At 33.0% G+C, this 26,491-nt stretch overlaps 1 protein-coding gene and 1 long non-coding RNA gene across 2 annotated transcripts in view; one reads left to right on the top strand and one right to left on the bottom strand.

Moving 5' to 3' along the window:
- The window catches only part of LOC141455657 (uncharacterized), a 39,641-nt gene extending 16,467 nt beyond the window's left edge, over positions 1–23,174 (bottom strand). The window contains exons 1-2 of the long non-coding RNA XR_012459381.1: positions 22,966–23,174; positions 22,638–22,757 (exon numbers count right to left, since the gene is read on the bottom strand). This is a non-coding gene — a long non-coding RNA (uncharacterized lncRNA). The remainder of the gene's footprint in view (positions 1–22,637; positions 22,758–22,965) is intronic.
- The window catches only part of LOC141456486 (cardioacceleratory peptide receptor-like), a 200,454-nt gene that overhangs the window by 26,170 nt on the left and 147,793 nt on the right, over positions 1–26,491 (top strand). The gene's annotated exons all lie outside the window — the stretch shown is intronic.

Genomic DNA, 26,491 nt, shown 5'->3' with positions numbered 1-26,491 from the left:
TAAAACCTTGACCCAAAAAAATTTCAACTCTCAATATCTTCTCAACTCATGGATCTGTACTCAAGAAAACTATAGCATACAACTCGGTAAAATAACGGTTATAAGAGCACAAAATTTCATACGAAAAATACGAGGTTTACTTAGGGAGTTATTAGGGCCCCCTTGCCCAGCAAAACAATGACCCAAAACAATTTCAACTCAATATCTTCTCAACTCATGGATCTGTATTCAAGAAAACTATAGCATACAACTCAGTAAAATAGCGGGTGTAAGAGCACAAAATTTCATAGGAATAATATGATGTTTATTTAAAGATATATAAGGGCCTCATTTCACAGCAAAACCATGACCCAAAAAAATTTCAACTCTCAATATCTTCTCAACTCATGGATCTGTACTCAACAAAACTATAGCATACAACTCAGTAAAATAACTGGTGTAAGAGCATAAAATTTCATACGAATAATATGATGTTTACATAAAGAGTTATAAGGGCCCCTTTTCACAGCAAAACCATGACCCAAAAAAATTTTAACTCTAAATATCATCTCAAATTATGGATCTGTATTCAAGAAAACTATAGCATAAAACTCAGTAAAATAACGGGTGTAAGAGCACAAAATTTCATACGAAAAATACGAGGTTTACTTAGGGAGTTATTAGGGCCCCCTTGCCCAGCAAAACCATGACCCAAAAAAATTTCAACTCAATATCTTCTCAACTTATGGATCTGTACTCAAGAAAACTAAGGCATACAACTCAGTAAAATAACGGGTGTAAGAGCACAAAATTTCATAGGAATAATATGATGTTTATTTAAAGAGTTATAAGGGCCTCATTTCACAGCAAAATCATGACCCAAAAAAAATTTCAACTCTTAATATCTTCTCAACTCATGGATCTGTACTCAAGAAAACTATAGCATAAAACTCAGTAAAATAACGGGTGTAAGAGCACAAAAATTCATACGAATAATACGAGGTTTACTTAGGGAGCTATTAGGGCCCCCTGGCCCATCAAAACCATGACCCAAAAAAATTCAACTCTCAATATCTTCTCAACTTATGGAACTGTACTCAAAAAAAACTATAGCATACAACCAAAGAAAATAACGTGTGTAAGAGCACAATATTGCATATGAATAATATGATGTTTACTTAGGGTGTTACAAGAAACCCCTTGCACAGCAAAACCATGACCCAAAATAATTTTAACTCAAAATATCATCTCAACTTATGGATCTGTATTCAACAAAACTATAGCCTACAACTCAGTAAAATAATGGGTGTAAGAGCACAAAATTTCATACGAAAAATACGAGATTTACATAGGGAGTTATTAGAGCCCCCTTGCCAAGCAAAACCATAACCCAAAAAAATTTCAACTCTTAATATCTTCTCAACTCATGGATCTGTACTCAAGAAAACTATAACATACAACTCAGTAAAATAACGGGTGTAAGAGCATAAAATTTCATACGAATAATATGATGTTTACTTAAAGAGTTATAAGGGCCCCATTTCACTGCAAAACCATGACCCAAAAAAATTATAACTCTAAATATCATCTCAACTTATGGATCTGTATTCAAGAAAACTATAGCATAAAACTCAGTAAAAAGACGGGTGTAAGAGCACAAAATTTCATACGAATAATATGATGTTTACTTAGGGTGTTACAAGAAACCCCTTGCACAGCAAAACCATGACCCAAAATAATTTTAACTCAAAATATCATCTCAACTTATGGATCTGTATTCAAGAAAACTATAGCATAAAACTCAGTAAAATAACGGGTGTAAGAGCACAAAATTTCATACGAATAATACGAGGTTTACTTAGGGAGCTATTAGGGCCCCTTGGCCAGCAAAACCATGACCCAAAACAATTTCAACTCAATATCTTCTCAACTCATGGATCTGTATTCAAGAAAACTATAGCATACAACTCAGTAAAATAGCGGGTGTAAGAGCACAAAATTTCATAGGAATAATATGATGTTTATTTAAAGATATATAAGGGCCTCATTTCACAGCAAAACCATGACCCAAAAAAATTTCAACTCTCAATATCTTCTCAACTCATGGATCTGTACTCAACAAAACTATAGCATACAACTCAGTAAAATAACTGGTGTAAGAGCATAAAATTTCATACGAATAATATGATGTTTACATAAAGAGTTATAAGGGCCCCTTTTCACAGCAAAACCATGACCCAAAAAAATTTAAACTCTAAATATCATCTCAAATTATGGATCTGTATTCAAGAAAACTATAGCATAAAACTCAGTAAAATAACGGGTGTAAGAGCACAAAATTTCATACGAAAAATACGAGGTTTACTTAGGGAGTTATTAGGGCCCCCTTGCCCAGCAAAACCATGACCCAAAAAAATTTCAACTCAATATCTTCTCAACTTATGGATCTGTACTCAAGAAAACTAAGGCATACAACTCAGTAAAATAACGGGTGTAAGAGCACAAAATTTCATAGGAATAATATGATGTTTATTTAAAGAGTTATAAGGGCCACATTTCACAGCAAAATCATGACCCAAAAAAAATTTCAACTCTTAATATCTTCTCAACTCATGGATCTGTACTCAAGAAAACTATAGCATAAAACTCAGTAAAATAACGGGTGTAAGAGCACAAAAATTCATACGAATAATACGAGGTTTACTTAGGGAGCTATTAGGGCCCCCTGGCCCATCAAAACCATGACCCAAAAAAATTCAACTCTCAATATCTTCTCAACTTATGGAACTGTACTCAAAAAAAACTATAGCATACAACCAAAGAAAATAACGTGTGTAAGAGCACAATATTGCATATGAATAATATGATGTTTACTTAGGGTGTTACAAGAAACCCCTTGCACAGCAAAACCATGACCCAAAATAATTTTAACTCAAAATATCATCTCAACTTATGGATCTGTATTCAACAAAACTATAGCCTACAACTCAGTAAAATAATGGGTGTAAGAGCACAAAATTTCATACGAAAAATACGAGATTTACATAGGGAGTTATTAGAGCCCCCTTGCCAAGCAAAACCATAACCCAAAAAAATTTCAACTCTTAATATCTTCTCAACTCATGGATCTGTACTCAAGAAAACTATAACATACAACTCAGTAAAATAACGGGTGTAAGAGCATAAAATTTCATACGAATAATATGATGTTTACTTAAAGAGTTATAAGGGCCCCATTTCACTGCAAAACCATGACCCAAAAAAATTATAACTCTAAATATCATCTCAACTTATGGATCTGTATTCAAGAAAACTATAGCATAAAACTCAGTAAAAAGACGGGTGTAAGAGCACAAAATTTCATACGAATAATATGATGTTTACTTAGGGTGTTACAAGAAACCCCTTGCACAGCAAAACCATGACCCAAAATAATTTTAACTCAAAATATCATCTCAACTTATGGATCTGTATTCAAGAAAACTATAGCATAAAACTCTGTAAAATAACGGGTGTAAGAGCACAAAATTTTATACGAATAATACGAGGTTTACTTAGGGAGCTATTAGGGCCCCCTGGCCCAGCAAAACCATGAACCAAAATAATTTTAACTCTAAATATCACCTCAACTTATGGATCTGTATTCAACAAAACTATAGCATACAACTCAGTAAAATAACGGGTGTAAGAGCACAAAATTTCATACGAAAAATACGAGGTTAACTTAGAGAGTTATTAGGGCCCTCTTGCCCAGCAAAACCATGACCCAAAAAAATTTCAACTCTCAATATCTTCTCAACTCATGGATCTGTACTCAAGAAAACTATAGCATACAACTCAGTAAAATAACTGGTGTAAGAGCACAAAATTTCATAGGAATAATATGATGTTTATTTAAAGATATATAAGGGCCTCTTTTCACAGCAAAACCATGACCCAAAAAAATTTCAACTCTCAATATCTTCTCAACTCATGGATCTGTACTCAACAAAACTATAGCATACAACTCAGTAAAATAACGGGTGTGAGAGCATAAAATTTCACACGAATAATATGATGTTTACTTAAAGAGTTATAAGGGCCCCTTTTCACAGCAAAACCATGACCCAAAAAAATTTTAACTCTAAATATCATCTCAACTTATGGATCTGTATTCAAGAAAACTATAGCATAAAACTCAGTAAAATAACGGGTGTAAGAGCACAAAATTTCATACGAATAATACGAGGTTTACTTAGGGAGCTATTACGGCCCCTTGGCCCAGCAAAACCATGACCCAAAATAATTTTAACTCTAAATATCACCTCAACATATGGATCTGTATTCAACAAAACAATAGCATACAACTCAGTAAAATAACGGGTGTAAGTGCACAAAATTTCATACGAAAAATACGAGGTTTACTTAGGGAGTTATTAGGGCCCCCTTGCCCAGCAAAACCATGACCCAAAAAAATTTCAACTCTCAATATCTTCTCAACTCATGGATCTGTACTCAACAAAACTATAGCATACAACTCAGTAAAATAACGGGTGTAAGAGCACAAAATTTCATACGAATAATACGAGGTTTACTTAGGGAGCTATTAGGGCCCCCTGGCCCAGCAAAACCATGACCCAAAATAATATAACCTCTAAATATCACCTCAACTTATGGATCTGTATTCAACAAAACTATAGCATACAACTCAGTAAAATAACGGGTGTAAGAGCACGAAATTTCATACGAAAAATACGAGGTTTACTTAGAGAGTTATTAGGGCCCCCTTGCCCAGCAAAACCATGACCCAAAAAAATTTCAACTCAATATCTTCTCAACTTATGGATCTGTACTCAAGAAAACTAAGGCATACGACTCAGAAAAATAACGGGTGTAAGAGCATAAAATTTCATACGAATAATATGATGTTTACTTAGAGAGTTATTAGGGCCCCCTTCCCAAGCAAAACCATAACCCAAAAAAATTTCAACTCAATATCTTCTCAACTTATGGATCTGTACTCAAGAAAACTAAGGCATACAACTCTGTAAAATAACGGGTGTAAGAGCACAAAATTTCATAGGAATAATATGATGTTTATTTAAAGATATATAAGGGCCTCATTTCACAGCAAAACCATGACCCAAAAAAATTTCAACTCTCAATATCATCTCAACTTATGGATCTGTACTCAACAAAACTATAGCATACAACTCAGTAAAATAACTGGTGTAAGAGCACAAAATTTCATAGGAATAATATGATGTTTATTTAAAGATATATAAGGGCCTCATTTCACAGCAAAACCATGACCCAAAAAAATTTCAACTCTCAATATCTTCTCAACTCATGGATCTGTACTCAACAAAACTATAGCATACAACTCAGTAAAATAACGGGTGTGAGAGCATAAAATTTCACACGAATAATATGATGTTTACTTAAAGAGTTATAAGGGCCCCTTTTCACAGCAAAACCATGACCCAAAAAAATTTTAACTCTAAATATCATCTCAACTTATGGATCTGTATTCAAGAAAACTATAGCATAAAACTCAGTAAAATAACGGGTGTAAGAGCACAAAATTTCATACGAATAATACGAGGTTTACTTAGGGAGCTATTAGGGCCCCCTTGCCCAGCAAAACCATGACCCAAAAAAATTTCAACTCAATATCTTCTCAACTTACGGATCTGTACTCAAGAAAACTAAGGCATACAACTCAGTAAAATAACGGGTGTAAGAGCATAAAATTTCATACGAATAATATGATGTTTACTTAGGGAGCTAATAGGGCCCCCTGGCCCAGCAAAACCATGAACCAAAATAATTTTAACTCTAAATATCACCTCAACTTATGGATCTGTGTTCAACAAAACTATAGCATACAACTCAGTAAAATAAAGGGTGTAAGAGCACAAAATTTCATACGAAAAATACGAGGTTAACTTAGAGAGTTTTTAGGGACCTCTTGCCCAGCAAAACCATGACCCAAAAAAATTTCAACTCTCAATATCTTCTCAACTCATGGATCTGTACTCAAGAAAACTATAGCATACAACTCGGTAAAATAACGGTTATAAGAGCACAAAATTTCATACGAAAAATACGAGGTTTACTTAGGGAGTTATTAGGGCCCCCTTGCGCAGCAAAACCATGACCCAAAAAAATTATAACTCTAAATATCATCTCAACTTATGGATCTGTATTCAAGAAAACTATAGCATAAAACTCAGTAAAAAGACGGGTGTAAGAGCACAAAATTTCATACGAATAATATGATGTTTACTTAGGGTGTTACAAGAAACCCCTTGCACAGCAAAACCATGACCCAAAATAATTTTAACTCAAAATATCATCTCAACTTATGGATCTGTATTCAAGAAAACTATAGCATAAAACTCTGTAAAATAACGGGTGTAAGAGCCCAAAATTTTATACGAATAATACGAGGTTTACTTAGGGAGCTATTAGGGCCCCCTGGCCCAGCAAAACCATGAACCAAAATAATTTTAACTCAAAATATCATCTCAACTTATGGATCTGTATTCAACAAAACTATAGCCTACAACTCAGTAAAATAATGGGTGTAAGAGCACAAAATTTCATACGAAAAATACGAGGTTTACATAGGGAGTTATTAGAGCCCCCTTGCCAAGCAAAACCACAACCCAAAAAAATTTCAACTCTCAATATCTTCTCAACTCATGGATCTGTACTCAAGAAAACTATAACATACAACTCAGTAAAATAACGGATGTAAGAGCATAAAATTTCATACGAATAATATGATGTTTACTTAGGGTGTTACAAGAAACCCCTTGCACAGCAAAACCATGACCCAAAATAATTTAAACTCTAAATATCATCTCAACTTATGGATCTGTATTCAAGAAAACTATAGCATAAAACTCAGTAAAAAGACGGGTGTAAGAGCACAAAATTTCATACGAATAATATGATGTTTACTTAGGGTGTTACAAGAAACCCCTTGCACAGCAAAACCATGACCCAAAATAATTTTAACTCAAAATATCATCTCAACTTATGGATCTGTACTCAAGAAAACTATAGCATACAACTCGGTAAAATAACGGTTATAAGAGCACAAAATTTCATACGAAAAATACGAGGTTTACTTAGGGAGTTATTAGGGCCCCCTTGCCCAGCAAAACCATGACCCAAAAAAATTTCAACTCAATATCTTCTCAACTTATGGATCTGTACTCAAGAAAACTAAGGCATACAACTCAGTAAAATGACGGGTGTAAGAGCACAAAATTTCATAGGAATAATATGATGTTTATTTAAAGAGTTATAAGGGCCCCATTTCACAGCAAAACCATGACACAAAAAAATTTCAACTCTCAATATCTTCTCAACTCATGGATCTGTATTCAAGAAAACTATAGCATACAACTCAGTAAAATAACGGGTGTAAGAGCATAAAATTTCATACGAATAATATGATGTTTACTTAAAGAGTTATAAGGGCCCCATTGCACAACAAAACCATGACCCAAAAAAATTTCAACTCTCAATACCTTCTCAACTCATGGATCTGTACTCAAGAAAACTATAGCATACAACTCAGTAAAATAACGGGTGTAAGAGCATAAAATTTCATACGAATAATATGATGTTTACTTAAAGAGTTATAAGGGCCCCATTTCACAGTAAAACCTTGACCCAAAAAAATTTCAACTCTCAATATCTTCTCAACTCATGGATCTGTACTCAAGAAAACTATAGCATACAACTCGGTAAAATAACGGTTATAAGAGCACAAAATTTCATACGAAAAATACGAGGTTTACTTAGGGAGTTATTAGGGCCCCCTTGCCCAGCAAAACCATGACCCAAAACAATTTCAACTCAATATCTTCTCAACTCATGGATCTGTATTCAAGAAAACTATAGCATACAACTCAGTAAAATAGCGGGTGTAAGAGCACAAAATTTCATAGGAATAATATGATGTTTATTTAAAGATATATAAGGGCCTCATTTCACAGCAAAACCATGACCCAAAAAAATTTCAACTCTCAATATCTTCTCAACTCATGGATCTGTACTCAACAAAACTATAGCATACAACTCAGTAAAATAACTGGTGTAAGAGCATAAAATTTCATACGAATAATATGATGTTTACATAAAGAGTTATAAGGGCCCCTTTTCACAGCAAAACCATGACCCAAAAAAATTTTAACTCTAAATATCATCTCAAATTATGGATCTGTATTCAAGAAAACTATAGCATAAAACTCAGTAAAATAACGGGTGTAAGAGCACAAAATTTCATACGAAAAATACGAGGTTTACTTAGGGAGTTATTAGGGCCCCCTTGCCCAGCAAAACCATGACCCAAAAAAATTTCAACTCAATATCTTCTCAACTTATGGATCTGTACTCAAGAAAACTAAGGCATACAACTCAGTAAAATAACGGGTGTAAGAGCACAAAATTTCATAGGAATAATATGATGTTTATTTAAAGAGTTATAAGGGCCTCATTTCACAGCAAAATCATGACCCAAAAAAAATTTCAACTCTTAATATCTTCTCAACTCATGGATCTGTACTCAAGAAAACTATAGCATAAAACTCAGTAAAATAACGGGTGTAAGAGCACAAAAATTCATACGAATAATACGAGGTTTACTTAGGGAGCTATTAGGGCCCCCTGGCCCATCAAAACCATGACCCAAAAAAATTCAACTCTCAATATCTTCTCAACTTATGGAACTGTACTCAAAAAAAACTATAGCATACAACCAAAGAAAATAACGTGTGTAAGAGCACAATATTGCATATGAATAATATGATGTTTACTTAGGGTGTTACAAGAAACCCCTTGCACAGCAAAACCATGACCCAAAATAATTTTAACTCAAAATATCATCTCAACTTATGGATCTGTATTCAACAAAACTATAGCCTACAACTCAGTAAAATAATGGGTGTAAGAGCACAAAATTTCATACGAAAAATACGAGATTTACATAGGGAGTTATTAGAGCCCCCTTGCCAAGCAAAACCATAACCCAAAAAAATTTCAACTCTTAATATCTTCTCAACTCATGGATCTGTACTCAAGAAAACTATAACATACAACTCAGTAAAATAACGGGTGTAAGAGCATAAAATTTCATACGAATAATATGATGTTTACTTAAAGAGTTATAAGGGCCCCATTTCACTGCAAAACCATGACCCAAAAAAATTATAACTCTAAATATCATCTCAACTTATGGATCTGTATTCAAGAAAACTATAGCATAAAACTCAGTAAAAAGACGGGTGTAAGAGCACAAAATTTCATACGAATAATATGATGTTTACTTAGGGTGTTACAAGAAACCCCTTGCACAGCAAAACCATGACCCAAAATAATTTTAACTCAAAATATCATCTCAACTTATGGATCTGTATTCAAGAAAACTATAGCATAAAACTCAGTAAAATAACGGGTGTAAGAGCACAAAATTTCATACGAATAATACGAGGTTTACTTAGGGAGCTATTAGGGCCCCTTGGCCAGCAAAACCATGACCCAAAACAATTTCAACTCAATATCTTCTCAACTCATGGATCTGTATTCAAGAAAACTATAGCATACAACTCAGTAAAATAGCGGGTGTAAGAGCACAAAATTTCATAGGAATAATATGATGTTTATTTAAAGATATATAAGGGCCTCATTTCACAGCAAAACCATGACCCAAAAAAATTTCAACTCTCAATATCTTCTCAACTCATGGATCTGTACTCAACAAAACTATAGCATACAACTCAGTAAAATAACTGGTGTAAGAGCATAAAATTTCATACGAATAATATGATGTTTACATAAAGAGTTATAAGGGCCCCTTTTCACAGCAAAACCATGACCCAAAAAAATTTAAACTCTAAATATCATCTCAAATTATGGATCTGTATTCAAGAAAACTATAGCATAAAACTCAGTAAAATAACGGGTGTAAGAGCACAAAATTTCATACGAAAAATACGAGGTTTACTTAGGGAGTTATTAGGGCCCCCTTGCCCAGCAAAACCATGACCCAAAAAAATTTCAACTCAATATCTTCTCAACTTATGGATCTGTACTCAAGAAAACTAAGGCATACAACTCAGTAAAATAACGGGTGTAAGAGCACAAAATTTCATAGGAATAATATGATGTTTATTTAAAGAGTTATAAGGGCCTCATTTCACAGCAAAATCATGACCCAAAAAAAATTTCAACTCTTAATATCTTCTCAACTCATGGATCTGTACTCAAGAAAACTATAGCATAAAACTCAGTAAAATAACGGGTGTAAGAGCACAAAAATTCATACGAATAATACGAGGTTTACTTAGGGAGCTATTAGGGCCCCCTGGCCCATCAAAACCATGACCCAAAAAAATTCAACTCTCAATATCTTCTCAACTTATGGAACTGTACTCAAAAAAAACTATAGCATACAACCAAAGAAAATAACGTGTGTAAGAGCACAATATTGCATATGAATAATATGATGTTTACTTAGGGTGTTACAAGAAACCCCTTGCACAGCAAAACCATGACCCAAAATAATTTTAACTCAAAATATCATCTCAACTTATGGATCTGTATTCAACAAAACTATAGCCTACAACTCAGTAAAATAATGGGTGTAAGAGCACAAAATTTCATACGAAAAATACGAGATTTACATAGGGAGTTATTAGAGCCCCCTTGCCAAGCAAAACCATAACCCAAAAAAATTTCAACTCTTAATATCTTCTCAACTCATGGATCTGTACTCAAGAAAACTATAACATACAACTCAGTAAAATAACGGGTGTAAGAGCATAAAATTTCATACGAATAATATGATGTTTACTTAAAGAGTTATAAGGGCCCCATTTCACTGCAAAACCATGACCCAAAAAAATTATAACTCTAAATATCATCTCAACTTATGGATCTGTATTCAAGAAAACTATAGCATAAAACTCAGTAAAAAGACGGGTGTAAGAGCACAAAATTTCATACGAATAATATGATGTTTACTTAGGGTGTTACAAGAAACCCCTTGCACAGCAAAACCATGACCCAAAATAATTTTAACTCAAAATATCATCTCAACTTATGGATCTGTATTCAAGAAAACTATAGCATAAAACTCTGTAAAATAACGGGTGTAAGAGCACAAAATTTTATACGAATAATACGAGGTTTACTTAGGGAGCTATTAGGGCCCCCTGGCCCAGCAAAACCATGAACCAAAATAATTTTAACTCTAAATATCACCTCAACTTATGGATCTGTATTCAACAAAACTATAGCATACAACTCAGTAAAATAACGGGTGTAAGAGCACAAAATTTCATACGAAAAATACGAGGTTAACTTAGAGAGTTATTAGGGCCCTCTTGCCCAGCAAAACCATGACCCAAAAAAATTTCAACTCTCAATATCTTCTCAACTCATGGATCTGTACTCAAGAAAACTATAGCATACAACTCAGTAAAATAACTGGTGTAAGAGCACAAAATTTCATAGGAATAATATGATGTTTATTTAAAGATATATAAGGGCCTCTTTTCACAGCAAAACCATGACCCAAAAAAATTTCAACTCTCAATATCTTCTCAACTCATGGATCTGTACTCAACAAAACTATAGCATACAACTCAGTAAAATAACGGGTGTGAGAGCATAAAATTTCACACGAATAATATGATGTTTACTTAAAGAGTTATAAGGGCCCCTTTTCACAGCAAAACCATGACCCAAAAAAATTTTAACTCTAAATATCATCTCAACTTATGGATCTGTATTCAAGAAAACTATAGCATAAAACTCAGTAAAATAACGGGTGTAAGAGCACAAAATTTCATACGAATAATACGAGGTTTACTTAGGGAGCTATTACGGCCCCTTGGCCCAGCAAAACCATGACCCAAAATAATTTTAACTCTAAATATCACCTCAACATATGGATCTGTATTCAACAAAACAATAGCATACAACTCAGTAAAATAACGGGTGTAAGTGCACAAAATTTCATACGAAAAATACGAGGTTTACTTAGGGAGTTATTAGGGCCCCCTTGCCCAGCAAAACCATGACCCAAAAAAATTTCAACTCTCAATATCTTCTCAACTCATGGATCTGTACTCAACAAAACTATAGCATACAACTCAGTAAAATAACGGGTGTAAGAGCACAAAATTTCATACGAATAATACGAGGTTTACTTAGGGAGCTATTAGGGCCCCCTGGCCCAGCAAAACCATGACCCAAAATAATATAACCTCTAAATATCACCTCAACTTATGGATCTGTATTCAACAAAACTATAGCATACAACTCAGTAAAATAACGGGTGTAAGAGCACGAAATTTCATACGAAAAATACGAGGTTTACTTAGAGAGTTATTAGGGCCCCCTTGCCCAGCAAAACCATGACCCAAAAAAATTTCAACTCAATATCTTCTCAACTTATGGATCTGTACTCAAGAAAACTAAGGCATACGACTCAGAAAAATAACGGGTGTAAGAGCATAAAATTTCATACGAATAATATGATGTTTACTTAGAGAGTTATTAGGGCCCCCTTGCCAAGCAAAACCATAACCCAAAAAAATTTCAACTCAATATCTTCTCAACTTATGGATCTGTACTCAAGAAAACTAAGGCATACAACTCTGTAAAATAACGGGTGTAAGAGCACAAAATTTCATAGGAATAATATGATGTTTATTTAAAGATATATAAGGGCCTCATTTCACAGCAAAACCATGACCCAAAAAAATTTCAACTCTCAATATCATCTCAACTTATGGATCTGTACTCAACAAAACTATAGCATACAACTCAGTAAAATAACTGGTGTAAGAGCACAAAATTTCATAGGAATAATATGATGTTTATTTAAAGATATATAAGGGCCTCATTTCACAGCAAAACCATGACCCAAAAAAATTTCAACTCTCAATATCTTCTCAACTCATGGATCTGTACTCAACAAAACTATAGCATACAACTCAGTAAAATAACGGGTGTGAGAGCATAAAATTTCACACGAATAATATGATGTTTACTTAAAGAGTTATAAGGGCCCCTTTTCACAGCAAAACCATGACCCAAAAAAATTTTAACTCTAAATATCATCTCAACTTATGGATCTGTATTCAAGAAAACTATAGCATAAAACTCAGTAAAATAACGGGTGTAAGAGCACAAAATTTCATACGAATAATACGAGGTTTACTTAGGGAGCTATTAGGGCCCCCTTGCCCAGCAAAACCATGACCCAAAAAAATTTCAACTCAATATCTTCTCAACTTACGGATCTGTACTCAAGAAAACTAAGGCATACAACTCAGTAAAATAACGGGTGTAAGAGCATAAAATTTCATACGAATAATATGATGTTTACTTAGGGAGCTAATAGGGCCCCCTGGCCCAGCAAAACCATGAACCAAAATAATTTTAACTCTAAATATCACCTCAACTTATGGATCTGTGTTCAACAAAACTATAGCATACAACTCAGTAAAATAAAGGGTGTAAGAGCACAAAATTTCATACGAAAAATACGAGGTTAACTTAGAGAGTTTTTAGGGACCTCTTGCCCAGCAAAACCATGACCCAAAAAAATTTCAACTCTCAATATCTTCTCAACTCATGGATCTGTACTCAAGAAAACTATAGCATACAACTCGGTAAAATAACGGTTATAAGAGCACAAAATTTCATACGAAAAATACGAGGTTTACTTAGGGAGTTATTAGGGCCCCCTTGCGCAGCAAAACCATGACCCAAAAAAATTTCAACTCAATATCTTCTCAACTTATGGATCTGTACTCAAGAAAACTAAGGCATACAACTCTGTAAAATAACGGGTGTAAGAGCACAAAATTTCATAGGAATAATATGATGTTTATTTAAAGATATATAAGGGCCTCATTTCACAGCAAAACCATGACCCAAAAAAATTTCAACTCTCAATATCTTCTCAACTTATGGATCTGTACTCAACAAAACTATAGCATACAACTCAGTAAAATAACTGGTGTAAGAGCACAAAATTTCATTGGAATAATATGATGTTTATTTAAAGATATATAAGGGCCTCATTTCACAGCAAAACCATGACCCAAAAAAATTTCAACTCTCAATATCTTCTCAACTCATGGATCTGTACTCAACAAAACTATAGCATACAACTCAGTAAAATAACGGGTGCGAGAGCATAAAATTTCATACGAATAATATGATGTTTACTTAAAGAGTTATAAGGGCCCCTTTTCACAGCAAAACCATGACCCAAAAAAATTTTAACTCTAAATATCATCTCAACTTATGGATCTGTATTCAAGAAAACTATAGCATAAAACTCAGTAAAATAACGGGTGTAAGAGCACAAAATTTCATACGAATAATACGAGGTTTACTTAGGGAGCTATTAGGGCCCCTTGGCCCAGCAAAACCATGACCCAAAATAATTTTAACTCTAAATATCACCTCAACTTATGGATCTGTATTCAACAAAACTATAGCATACAACTCAGTAAAATAACGGGTGTAAGAGCACAAAATTTCATACGAAAAATACGAGGTCTACTTAGGGAGTTATTAGGGCCCACTTGCCCAGCAAAACCATGACCCAAAAAAATTTCAACTCTCAATATCTTCTCAACTCATGGATCTGTACTCAACAAAACTATAGCATACAACTCAGTAAAATAACGGGTGTAAGAGCACAAAATTTCATACGAATAATACGAGGTTTACTTAGGGAGCTATTAGGGCCCCCTGGCCCAGCTAAACCATGACCCAAAATAATATAACCTCTAAATATCACCTCAACTTATGGATCTGTATTCAACAAAACTATAGCATACAACTCAGTAAAATAACGGGTGTAAGAGCACGAAATTTCATACGAAAAATACGAGGTTTACTTAGAGAGTTATTAGGGCCCCCTTGCCCAGCAAAACCATGACCCAAAAAAATTTCAACTCAATATCTTCTCAACTTATGGATCTGTACTCAAGAAAACTAAGGCATACAACTCAGGAAAATAACGGGTGTAAGAGCATAAAATTTCATACGAATAATATGATGTTTACTTAAAGAGTTATAAGGGCCCCATTTCACAGCAAAACCATGACCCAAAAAATTTCAACTCTCAATATCTTCTCAACTCATGGATCTGTAATCAAGAAAACTATAGCATACAACTCAGTAAAATAACGGGTGTAAGAGCATAAAATTTCATACGAATAATATGATGTTTACTTAAAGAGTTATAAGGGCCCCACTGCACAACAAAACCATGACCCAAAAAAATTTCAACTCTCAATATCTTCTGAACTCATGGATCTGTACTCAAGAAAACTATAGCATACAACTCAGTAAAATAACGGGTGTAAGAGCTTAAAATTTCATACGAATAATATGATGTTTACTTAAAGAGTTATAAGGGCTCCATATCACAGTAAAACCTTGACCCAAAAAAATTTCAACTCTCAATATCTTCTCAACTTATGGATCTGTACTCAACAAAACTATAGCATACAACTCAGTAAAATAACGGGTGTAAGAGCACAAAATTTCATAGGAATAATATGATGTTTATTTAAAGATATATAAGGGCCTCATTTCACAGCAAAACCATGACCCAAAAAAATTTCAACTCTTAATATCTTCTCAACTCATGGATCTGTACTCAACAAAACTATAGCATACAACTCAGTAAAATAACGGGTGTGAGAGCATAAAATTTCATACGAATAATATGATGTTTACTTAAAGAGTTATAAGGGCCCCTTTTCACAGCAAAACCATGACCCAAAAAAATTTCAACTCTAAATATCATCTCAACTTATGGATCTGTATTCAAGAAAACTATAGCATACAACTCAGTAAAATAACGGGTGTAAGAGCACAAAATTTCATAGGAATAATATGATGTTTACATAAAGAGTTATAAGGGCCTCATTTCACAGCAAAACCATGACCCAAAAAAATTTCAACTCTCAATATCTTCTCAACTCATGGATCTGTACTCAACAAAACTATAGCATACAACTCAGTAAAATAACGGGTGTAAGAGCATAAAATTTCATACGAATAATATGATGTTTACTTAAAGAGTTATAAGGGCCCCATTGCACAACAAATCCATGACCCAAAAAAATTTCAACTCTCAATATCTTCTCAACTCATGGATCTGTACTCAACAAAACTATAGCATACAACTCAGTAAAATAACGGGTGCGAGAGCATAAAATTTCATACGAATAATATGATGTTTACTTAAAGAGTTATAAGGGCCCCTTTTCACAGCAAAACCATGACCCAAAAAAATTTTAACTCTAAATATCATCTCAACTTATGGATCTGTATTCAAGAAAACTATAGCATACAACTCAGTAAAATAACGGGTGTAAGAGCATAAAATTTCATACGAATAATATGATGTTTACTTAAAGAGTTATAAGGGCCCCATTTCACAGTAAAACCTTGACCCAAAAAAATTTCAACTCTCAATATCTTCTCAACTCATGGATCTGTACTCAAGAAAACTATAGCATACAACTCAGTAAAATAACGGGTGTAAGAGCATATAATTTCATACGAATAATATGATGTTTACTTAAAGAGTTATAAGGTTCCCATTTCACAGCAAAACCATGACCCAAAAAAATTTTAACTCTCAATATCTTCTCAACTTATGGATCTGTATTCCAGAAAACTAAAGCATACAGCTCAGTAAAATAACGGGTGTAAGAGCACAAAATTTCATACGAATAATATGATGTTTAATTAGGGAGTTATTTTTGCCCCCTTTCATAGCAAAACGATGACCCATAAAAATTTCAACTCTCAATATCTTCTGAACGTATGGATCTGTACTCAAGAAAACTATAGCATACAACCCAAGAAAATAACGTGTGTAAATGCACAAAATTTCTTACGAATAATATGATGTTTATTTAGGGATTTATAAGAAACCTCTTTCACAGCAAAACCATGACCCAAAAAAATTTCAACTCTCAATATCTTCTCAACTTATGGATCGGTACTCAAGTAACCTATAGCATACAACCCAAGAAAATAACGTGTGTAAATGCACAAAATTTCTTACGAATAATATGATGTTTATTTAGGGATTTATAAGAAACCTCTTTCACAGCAAAACCATGACCCAAAAAAATTTCAAGTCTCAATATCTTCTCAACTTATGGATCGGTACTCAAGTAACCTATAGCATACAACTCAGTAAGGCTGGAAACATAGTGGAGCGGCGAGCAAAGCGGCGCTGATAGCGAAGAGCGAAGCGGCGAAATCAAACACAAGTTAACATATGGGACCGCGCATAGTGGCGAGCAAAGCGAAGATAGAGCAACTCTATCTATTTCTAGTTTTTGTTTTTGCCGCTTCGCTCTTCGCTATCAGCGCCGCTTTGCGCGCCGCTCCACTATGTTTCCAGCCTAAAATAACTTGTGTAAGAGCACAAAATTGTATACGAATAAGATGATGTTTACTTAGGGTGTTAAACGAGTAAGAAACTCCTTTCATAGCAAAACCATGATCCAAAAAAATTTCAACTCTCAATATCTTCTCAACGTATGGATTTGTACTCAAGAAAACTATATTATACAACTCAGTAAAATAAAATGAAATAAATAAATGAAACAGTTACTATCAAAAATTGAATAACGTACGATTTTATTTATTTTGAAATAAATGAATTAATCTAAATTATGAAATAGAAGATCGAAGAAGTAAAGTTATTTTAAATAAAATTATAACTGAATAGCTGTTCTTAAATAATTTGCATATATGTATATATATATTTATAAGTATTTTAAGTGGGTTTTGATTTTTTATGTGAATTTCTGAGGTTTTTTTCACCCGTTTTGGCCAACTGCGTTGATTGTAGATTACAAAATGCAATAATTGCACTATTACCATAGAAAGAACTCTAGAATTGTTTTAATAGATATTCTTTTTTTTTTTTTACAATACCTACTAGTTTTGTAACTAAACTAAACATACGTTATTATATCACATGGCATCATTTAATTAATATTAGCAACTACTATATTGCACAATACAATAACTTCCCATGCTCGACGACACTTCTTTGCTTTAGAGAAATGTTCCATACTCATTTTTCTACCGATATTCACACCAAATATCGATCTTATTCAGCACAAAAATTCTATATTTTTTCTTCCTGGCAACACAAAAAGTTTGCAGTTTAATATAGTACAGCATTTTCAAAAATGAATGTATTTTTTGTTTATTCATTTCTGCACTTTTTTCGTTGTCATGGAATCCAATTTCTGCTTCACTAAAGCAGAGTTGTTGTCCCGTGCGTTGTAATTCTCTTTTTCGGCGGTTTTCTGTTTAATTTTATGGTATACGAGATTTACTCATCTACAACCAAAATAAGTCTATTAAGCCCTACACGTAAGTTGAGAAAGTTCCAGAGGAAAGAGCCGACAGTCATAGTTTACCTTTAGCTGTACCAACATACGCTTCCCCTTTCAGGCTGTCCCAAATATTCTGTAGAAGACTCCTCAAAATTTAGAAAACAAAACAAAAAACTTGTAATGGTACTACAATAGATAATGTAAGCACAACTCCAACATCTGATAAAACACCCGCTAAGGTTCTTCAACGAGGCTCAGGCAAGGAAACGCTCCTAAATAGGATAATCACTCTTTCATATCAACACTCATTTTTTTCAAAAAGGATCCCAGATGTTTTAAGGACGGCTCTGAGTAAAATGAAGAGTAAGAAGTCCTACCAGGGAAGAAAGTAAGATGGGATCTGCAGTCAGTACCACTCTCTGTGCAACAAACTCTTCTTCTACAAGATATTAAAAGAAACTGGAATGAAGATAATTCCTCTCACTCACACCCTGATGCCAACGTATACCTCCTCTCAATTTCCCTAGAGGAAGAATACATCCTCCTCTATCAACGGTTATACAGTCGGTCAGGAAGTAAAATTATAGAGAGACAACGAAAGTCATGCTAATACCTTAGCTTGAAAATAAAAATAATTTTTCTGTTTAATAAATTCGTTTAAAAAAATCTTTCATCAAAAAGAGTGTGCCTTGGTACACCGTGGTAGAGGAACTTCTCCTGTAAGCAACAACAGCACTCAAATCTATTTTTAACGAAAGAAACAAGAATTATAAGGAAATTCATCAAATTTTTGGCGTTGAAGTGAAGTATGAGAATGTTTTGTTTCCAACGATTTCTCGAACATTTAAAACGTAATCATGGAATGTTTATCTAAGAAGATAAATCACAGTCTTTTTTGTTTTAGTTTTTCAACAACTGTTACTCTTAAGTTACTTTTTCTTTATGATTTATTCAATAATAATTCGTCCATAGACTTAAAATCTCGGTATTGATTTCTTCTTTAAGAATTAGAAAAGTATTTTTTCCTTTGGGAAGCTGAAATGAATCCTAACTATGATATAAACTTGTATGAAATAATAATTATTACTTAGCTAAAATTAATGGGAAAGAAATTTAGCGGGCTAAGTTGCATTTTTTTCATAGACATTTCACTCTCTTGAATATTGCGCTTTATGCAAGTTAAATTGTCCTAGATGGAACGCGCAACGTTAAAAAATACTCCACAGTTTACTGTTTCAGGTTATTGACTCTCCAACTAGGCAAGAACACCAATGAAAAATTGACGTTTCTAAACTGCCAGATATATTTCTTATCAGTTCATTACGGTTTTAGGCTCTTCGTCTAAATGTGCAAAATTAACAAACGTTTGAATTACATAGTTTTATTTATACTGTAATTTCCCAAAAATGCAAGCATGTCACGTTTACCCTCCGGCGGGGCTCCTGTCCACCAGTGTTCTTCAACAGCCATCCTCTTTGTTGCAAAGATCTGGTGTGCTACCTTGGACTCTTCACAGACAAACGACTCACGTGGAACTTACTTACTAGATTTAAAAGACAAGCAATGGCAAAAATTATGAAACTTCTTTACTAACTACTTGGACGATGATCCAAACTGCCCACAGAACTTAAACGATAGATATATGATACTATCCTCAAACCTATGTGGACTTACGGACTAGAGCTGAGGGATTCAGCCAAACCTATAAACATACATACCTTTCTAGTGGTTAACTCTTCACAACAACCTCAACATCCCATTCATATTGCTCGCCAAGACGAAATACTCAACTCGCTCCTTACTGTTGTCTCTAATTGCTGTAATCTTGTATAGTCTCTTGCCTCTTCTATCAATTCTGACAATCCACTACCAAATCGCTAGTGGCCCCAGGCTTCCTTGAGAATTAAAGATCATCATCATCGTCAATTTCTTGTAAATAGGGCTGCGTTGAGTAGTTTCTCGCCTCCTGCTCTTCACGCACCATATATATCTTCTCTATTCATATTTACTTATTGAATATATTTAACCACTGATGGTAGATTACTAAATAAATTTTAAAAAACAATTTAAACTGTAATTTATATATACTGTTTTAGGCTCTTGGTTTAAATGTGTAAAATGAACAAACGTTTGACTTTCGTAGTTATTTATACTGCAATTCATTTATGTCAATTTAATGGATAAATGGTTTCTGTATACCAACATTTATTTAGACATTTACTTTTTTACTCATTAATTTTATACATTTTACAAAAGTTTGAATTATTGTTTATCATTAGAAAAATGTTCATAGTTTACAAGTTTTCATTTTTATTTTACTAAAGAATGTAAGTTTTTAATTAGTTTTAATGATATCAGTTTTATTGATTTTTATTTCTTAAATTATTTGTCTTTCTTTTTTTTTTTAAATGGTCTTATATTTATTTTTCTATTGACAATAATACATTGGTCCTATTATTTTTGCATAAATTCAACTTAAATAATTTACTATACTTATTGTAACAGGCCAAAATTTGGTGCTAGTAATAAAATGTTACATTTTGGAAAATTTCGAGGGACATTTACTACCTACAGTACTCCTGCTGATAGGGAGTTTATCTACAATATCACATAACATGTACTACTGTTAATAGATAAACATGTTAACAGATTAGTATATTAACAAATTAATTTGGAAATATGTGTGTACGAGGTGTGTTCAATAAATAAGGTGAATTTTCAAATTTCGCGGGCTACGTACATTCGAATTACGAATGTTTTTTTTTTTTATGTTGGTACACTTGTCTCGAACATATTTTCAAAGTTGTAGCTATATAGCATGTTTAGTTTGTTTGTGAGAGGCATAAATAAGGCAAGTGTTTTGCGAGTTCGGCGATTTTCTTCTGTCGACAAAAATGGATCAACGAATTTGCATCAAATTTTGTGTAAAAAATGGAATTAAGTGCTCAAAAACACTTGAAATGTTGACAGTGGCCGTACGGTGAGAGTACTCTGGGTCAAAAAAAGGTTTACAAGTGTTACAAGCTTTTCACAGAAGGTCGAGAAGATGCGAATGACGACGCTCGCCCTGGACGCCCCAGTACATCAACAACCGATGAAAATGTTAAGAAAGTAAAGAAAATTGTTATGAAGACTCGTCGAATCACAATTAGAGAAGTTGCTGAGGATGTCGGCATATCGGTTGGCACATGTCATGCAATTTTTTCTGAAATTTTGGGCATGAAGCGTGTGGCAGCGAAGTTCGTTCCAAAATTGCTGAATTTGGATAAAAAAAAAAAAAACCGTCGCATGAGCATCGCTCAGGAATTGTTGAATGACATTATCATGCCTCAGCCACCGTATTCACCAGATTTGGCGCCCTGTGACTTTTTCCTGTTCCCAAGATTGAAGAGACCCATGAAAGGACGGCTTTTTGCGACGATTGAGGAGATAAAAACCGAATCGCTGAGAGAGCTCAAGGACATACCAAAAAGTGCATATCAGAACTGTTTCGAGGATTGGAAAAAACGCTGGCACAAATGTATTATATCTGAGGGGGACTACTTTGAAGGAGACCAAATAAAAATCGATGAATAAATAAATATTTTTTGAGAAAAATGAAAATTCACCTTATTTTTTGAACACACCTCGTATGCTTATAAGTTCATGATTTATTTTTTTTTCTCTTTTTATTAACAAATAAAAACAAGTAACTCACAAAACTCGATCAGGGGATCTTAATTTATAATTTCGTACTCATAAATGCTTCACCAAACCCATCTCTAAGTAAATGAATTTAATGACGGTATTCTACAACTCTACTTCTTCCTCAACTTCCTTAATTTGATTTTTTAGTAAAAGATTTATTCCATTAAATTTCTTTCACTTCATAATTATAAAAATATTTTTTTTTTTTAAATAAAACCAAGAACCCCATCAAATTGTGGCTTCCCTCTGATCTTTCTTCTATTTTTAACATTCTAATAAAAAGGACAAAATAAGCCTCTTCAAAACTACCTCATTTAGTATACTTCCGTCATATTTTTTACTAAAGTGCTTTACTTATTTTTTTTTTTATTATTAATGATACATAAAATACATAACCGAGCTTAGGTTTGCGACGGGACGCACCTTTGTCCATTAGCATTTTAATTACTACCTAGTGCAAATCCTGTATCCTCTGGTTGATCCTTTGAACTTGTGTGTTAAACTTTAGTAAATGAGGATGTTGTTCAAACAAAGAAAAAGAAGGAAACTTGAAGTATATTAATTTACCTTGGTACTTGGTAGAGTTAATAGCAAATGAAATTTTAGAGCACTAAAATTTAGAGCACACTCAGTTTAGGAGCCTCTCTTCTTTTTTTTTTTTTTTTTTTGATTGAATATTACTTGAATCTAAAATAGAGAATTTTTGATAAAATCAATTAATGATTAATAAAGTATTTTTCAAATAAAATATTATTATTTATTATTATTCTGAATGGTTGTTCTAAGCTATGAGTGAGACCCCATTCTAACCAACAGCGAATCCTATAACTCAACCAATTCTCATGTTCTATCTTCAAGCTGGTTACCCTTAAACCTACGAATCACTTAACAGTACCTTCTCATATCCGTTTTATAGACCTGTCTCTCTCTGAAGGAGCTCCAATCCAAATATTCCCAATCAGCACAGCACAAATGAAAATTAATACTTGGATGAACGTTTCAGGCTTGTTGGAATCAATTTATTTATTTACAGTACAGGCAATCACCCAGTTACAATGAAATATAATTAATAATATAATTTGATGTAACTTATAAGTAACACATAATATAATTTATAGAACATACATATATTGTCATAGAAATAAAATATATTAATAATACAACAATTGAAATGACAATAGATTTGGAACTAATTAAATTGACTGATTTAGTTTTAAATATTAAAAAAATTGTAGCTTATTTTACCTTACAAAATCTACTTTGTGTCTTGGTTGGAAATTAAGTTGTTTTTTTCAATGAAATTTCAAAAAACTGTTCAAACGCATTTAAATTATATTTAATTATCATAAAATTCGTAGGGCCAGTTATATAAGTTTAAAAATCTTCAATTTTCACATAACCGTTTGCTTATTCGGACATATTTTAGAGTGCCTGGTTAGTTATCTTAACTGTCACTCGGTCCAAAAAAAGGAGCAGAAAATAGTTACCATAATAGAAAGAGTGGTTAGTTGTATCTATAGATTATTTTTCCTTTGATTATTTTGTGCCTAAACAAAATGATTTATTATTAACGAGAGTCAGAAGATACAAAAACGAGTCATTATCAATCTGTGAATGTTATCAATTGTATTATTAGGTCTGATGAAACATTCGTTCGAGTAAAAATGTCGAACATATTAACATATTTTCGATTTAATTGCCAAATTCTACTGTTTTTATTTTATGCATAAATTTTCGTTCTGTTCATTTTATAAGTTTTTAACTATTGGGCTGGAAATTTAAAGCCTTATTTTATCTTTTTATACAAAGTTTCTACATCAAAGAATTTCCTGTACATAAAACTAATTTAAGCAACAATAATTATCTTTAGCAATACACTGGTCTTTGAAGAAACCTATTTCAAAACATTTATAATGACAACCTGCTGAAGCAAATAGAACTTCAAATAAACATAAATTGTTATAAATATTTACTAATAACATTATTTCTTACTAATTCTAGATATTTATATACAGTTATGGACAGTTAATGAACTAAAGATCAGTTTGGTTTTATATACAAACTTTTAGGATGAATATTTTCTAGTCTATTTGGAGACAGCCTAATGAAAAGGTTTTTGAACTTCTGCATCAGCAAATAAAAGACAAATTCGGCCAAACCACAATTAAAACGTCTGTTACTTACTTCAATTTAACTGCTCCATTACTTAATGAGTTTTACTTCAAAATAATTTTACAACGGCTAGTAGTTAAATAATCTCTTATATTATGAATCAGAGACAACTAGTTATTTTCATAATCTCTTTCTAGTAGTGCTGTTCCAAAAGGAACTAAAAATAGAAAAGAAAAAATTAACTTACAGAACTAATAATATTGTTGATGATCTTTATTTTATTTAGGCAAGGAAGATTAAATAAATGTTTTTTGATCGTTTATTCTGTTACAATCAACGCATTTTATTGCGTTATAAGCAACAATCATAACAATATAAAAAATATAACACACAGAGTGGACAAGTTATCCAGCGGTAACACTGCAATTTTAAAATTTTACTTTCAATTGACTCTCGTCATCAAATAAAAATTAAAAACGAAGTAATATATATTCATTACACAAAATTACTCAAAGCTGAGTTCATTGAATTGCTTTTTTTTTCTTTTTTTTTTAAATAAAAAGTATTTGTATAAATTTATATACCATACATTTATACTATTTTTTGTTTTATATCAATTATTATTTAAATTACAGACAGGAACCCACATTTATTTTGTTCCTTCAGCTATTTTTTACAGAATATCGTTATCATCCTTCTCCATTCGCTTCTGGTTAGTCCAGGCTAAGTAGCTTCTTTGTTTCTCTGCTTTGATTCTTTTTTTAATTTTTATTTTATTTTTGACGCTTGGGGATTACTCCTGTGGGATTTACTGTTAAGCCTTCCGAATAACAGGAAGATTTTAAATCGCTGGTCATTATTTTCAACTTCTCCATATTTTTAATGGTTAGAACAGCAAGTTCTCGATTTCGAAGTGATTAAGGCAGAAGGTATCAATCTTTATTTCTTCTCATTCAAGCTATAAAGAAATCCCTGTAAGCAAAAAAAAACAAACTACTGATCTTATGCAGTAAAATTAATTTTTTTAAAAAAATATTCATCCGCTGAGGTTGTTTAATTAATTTATTTATTTTTGCTTTTTTTAATTAAGATTATTTCATAAAGCTCGAAGGATATTATATTAAATTTTTAAGTTTGAAGAGCCAGTAAAAACTTAACATCTTCCGCTTTTATTAGAAACGTTTTGTTTAAAGTTCCAATTATTTTAGGTTGTAGGAATGGCCTTTAAGATTTCTCTTTAATAGGCCCATGCAGCTTTCTGATTTTCCCCCCTTTGTACTGTATTTACTACTGTACAGTGTACAATAAAATGAAAGAGACAGCATAGATAAAAATAACGCAAACTTGAGGCTTGACCAAGTACACTTCTATTGGAGTGCCTTCCTAACTAGAAAATTGTATTATTGAATGTGATGGTCTCTCGGCCACAAAGCGATTCAGGCAACTTCTAGGGTTTTGATAATGAGGATACCAGAAGTTTGCCTCGGGTGAAAAGCCTGGAGAGTGGAATTTCCTGAATCTAGTTGAAACCAGATCAGAAAGGAAAGGGATCTTGAGGTCATTGTGAATGGTAAGGAAGGTGATATAAAAGAGAGCGTCTGTGATTCGGTGGAGGATTTTGAATTGGGATGACTTGATGGGACGGGAATAGGAAGGCTTGGTTGAACTACAAAAGTTCAGCTCCAGAAGTCCAGAAAGTTCAAATAATTGTCGAGTAAATAAATATTTTGCTTTGTGGTATTAGATTCCAATTATTGGTTTATTTATTTTTCAATTATAGTTTTTTTTTTTTTTAATTTAAGGCGCATAAACATTTTAGATAATTGGCGTCAGGTGGGTTTTTCTAAGTGTATTGCGGCCCCATCAGTATTCTCTCTCACACAGATAACCTGCCCATCAATAGACGTTGGAAGCTTTTTGGCGGAAAAAAAAATTTAATTGCAGGCAGCTGGTCTCACACCCGGGAACTAGACTGGGAGACCAGGTCAGCCTCGAATCAATCCTCCCTTTCCTATTATTATTATTTTTTTTTTTCTCATCCAAAAAGTAGGACTCTTCATGTAGGATTGGGGGATTGTACAAATCTGCTTCCAGTCAGTATTTCAGTACAAAACAATGGCAAACAATGTTCACTACATAATGGCGGCTCTTTGTCATGCCATTACCTATTCCGGGCGGAATACCAAGAATGTTAATTCCATTTAGGAGACACGTGTAGGACTATTCCTGTTGTGGAAATGAAAGAGGGATTATGTTTAATCTCTCTTCGCACTCCGTACCATTAAAATAACTTTCCAAGTAACAAACGT

The sequence above is a fragment of the Rhodnius prolixus genome, unplaced genomic scaffold, assembly GCF_049639745.1.
Source record: "Rhodnius prolixus isolate KJV_2025 unplaced genomic scaffold, Rpr scaffold_4, whole genome shotgun sequence".
NCBI classification, from domain to species: Eukaryota; Metazoa; Arthropoda; class Insecta; order Hemiptera; family Reduviidae; genus Rhodnius; species Rhodnius prolixus.
Note: the sequence above shows the minus strand (reverse complement) of the source record. Positions and strands in the feature narration are given on the sequence as shown.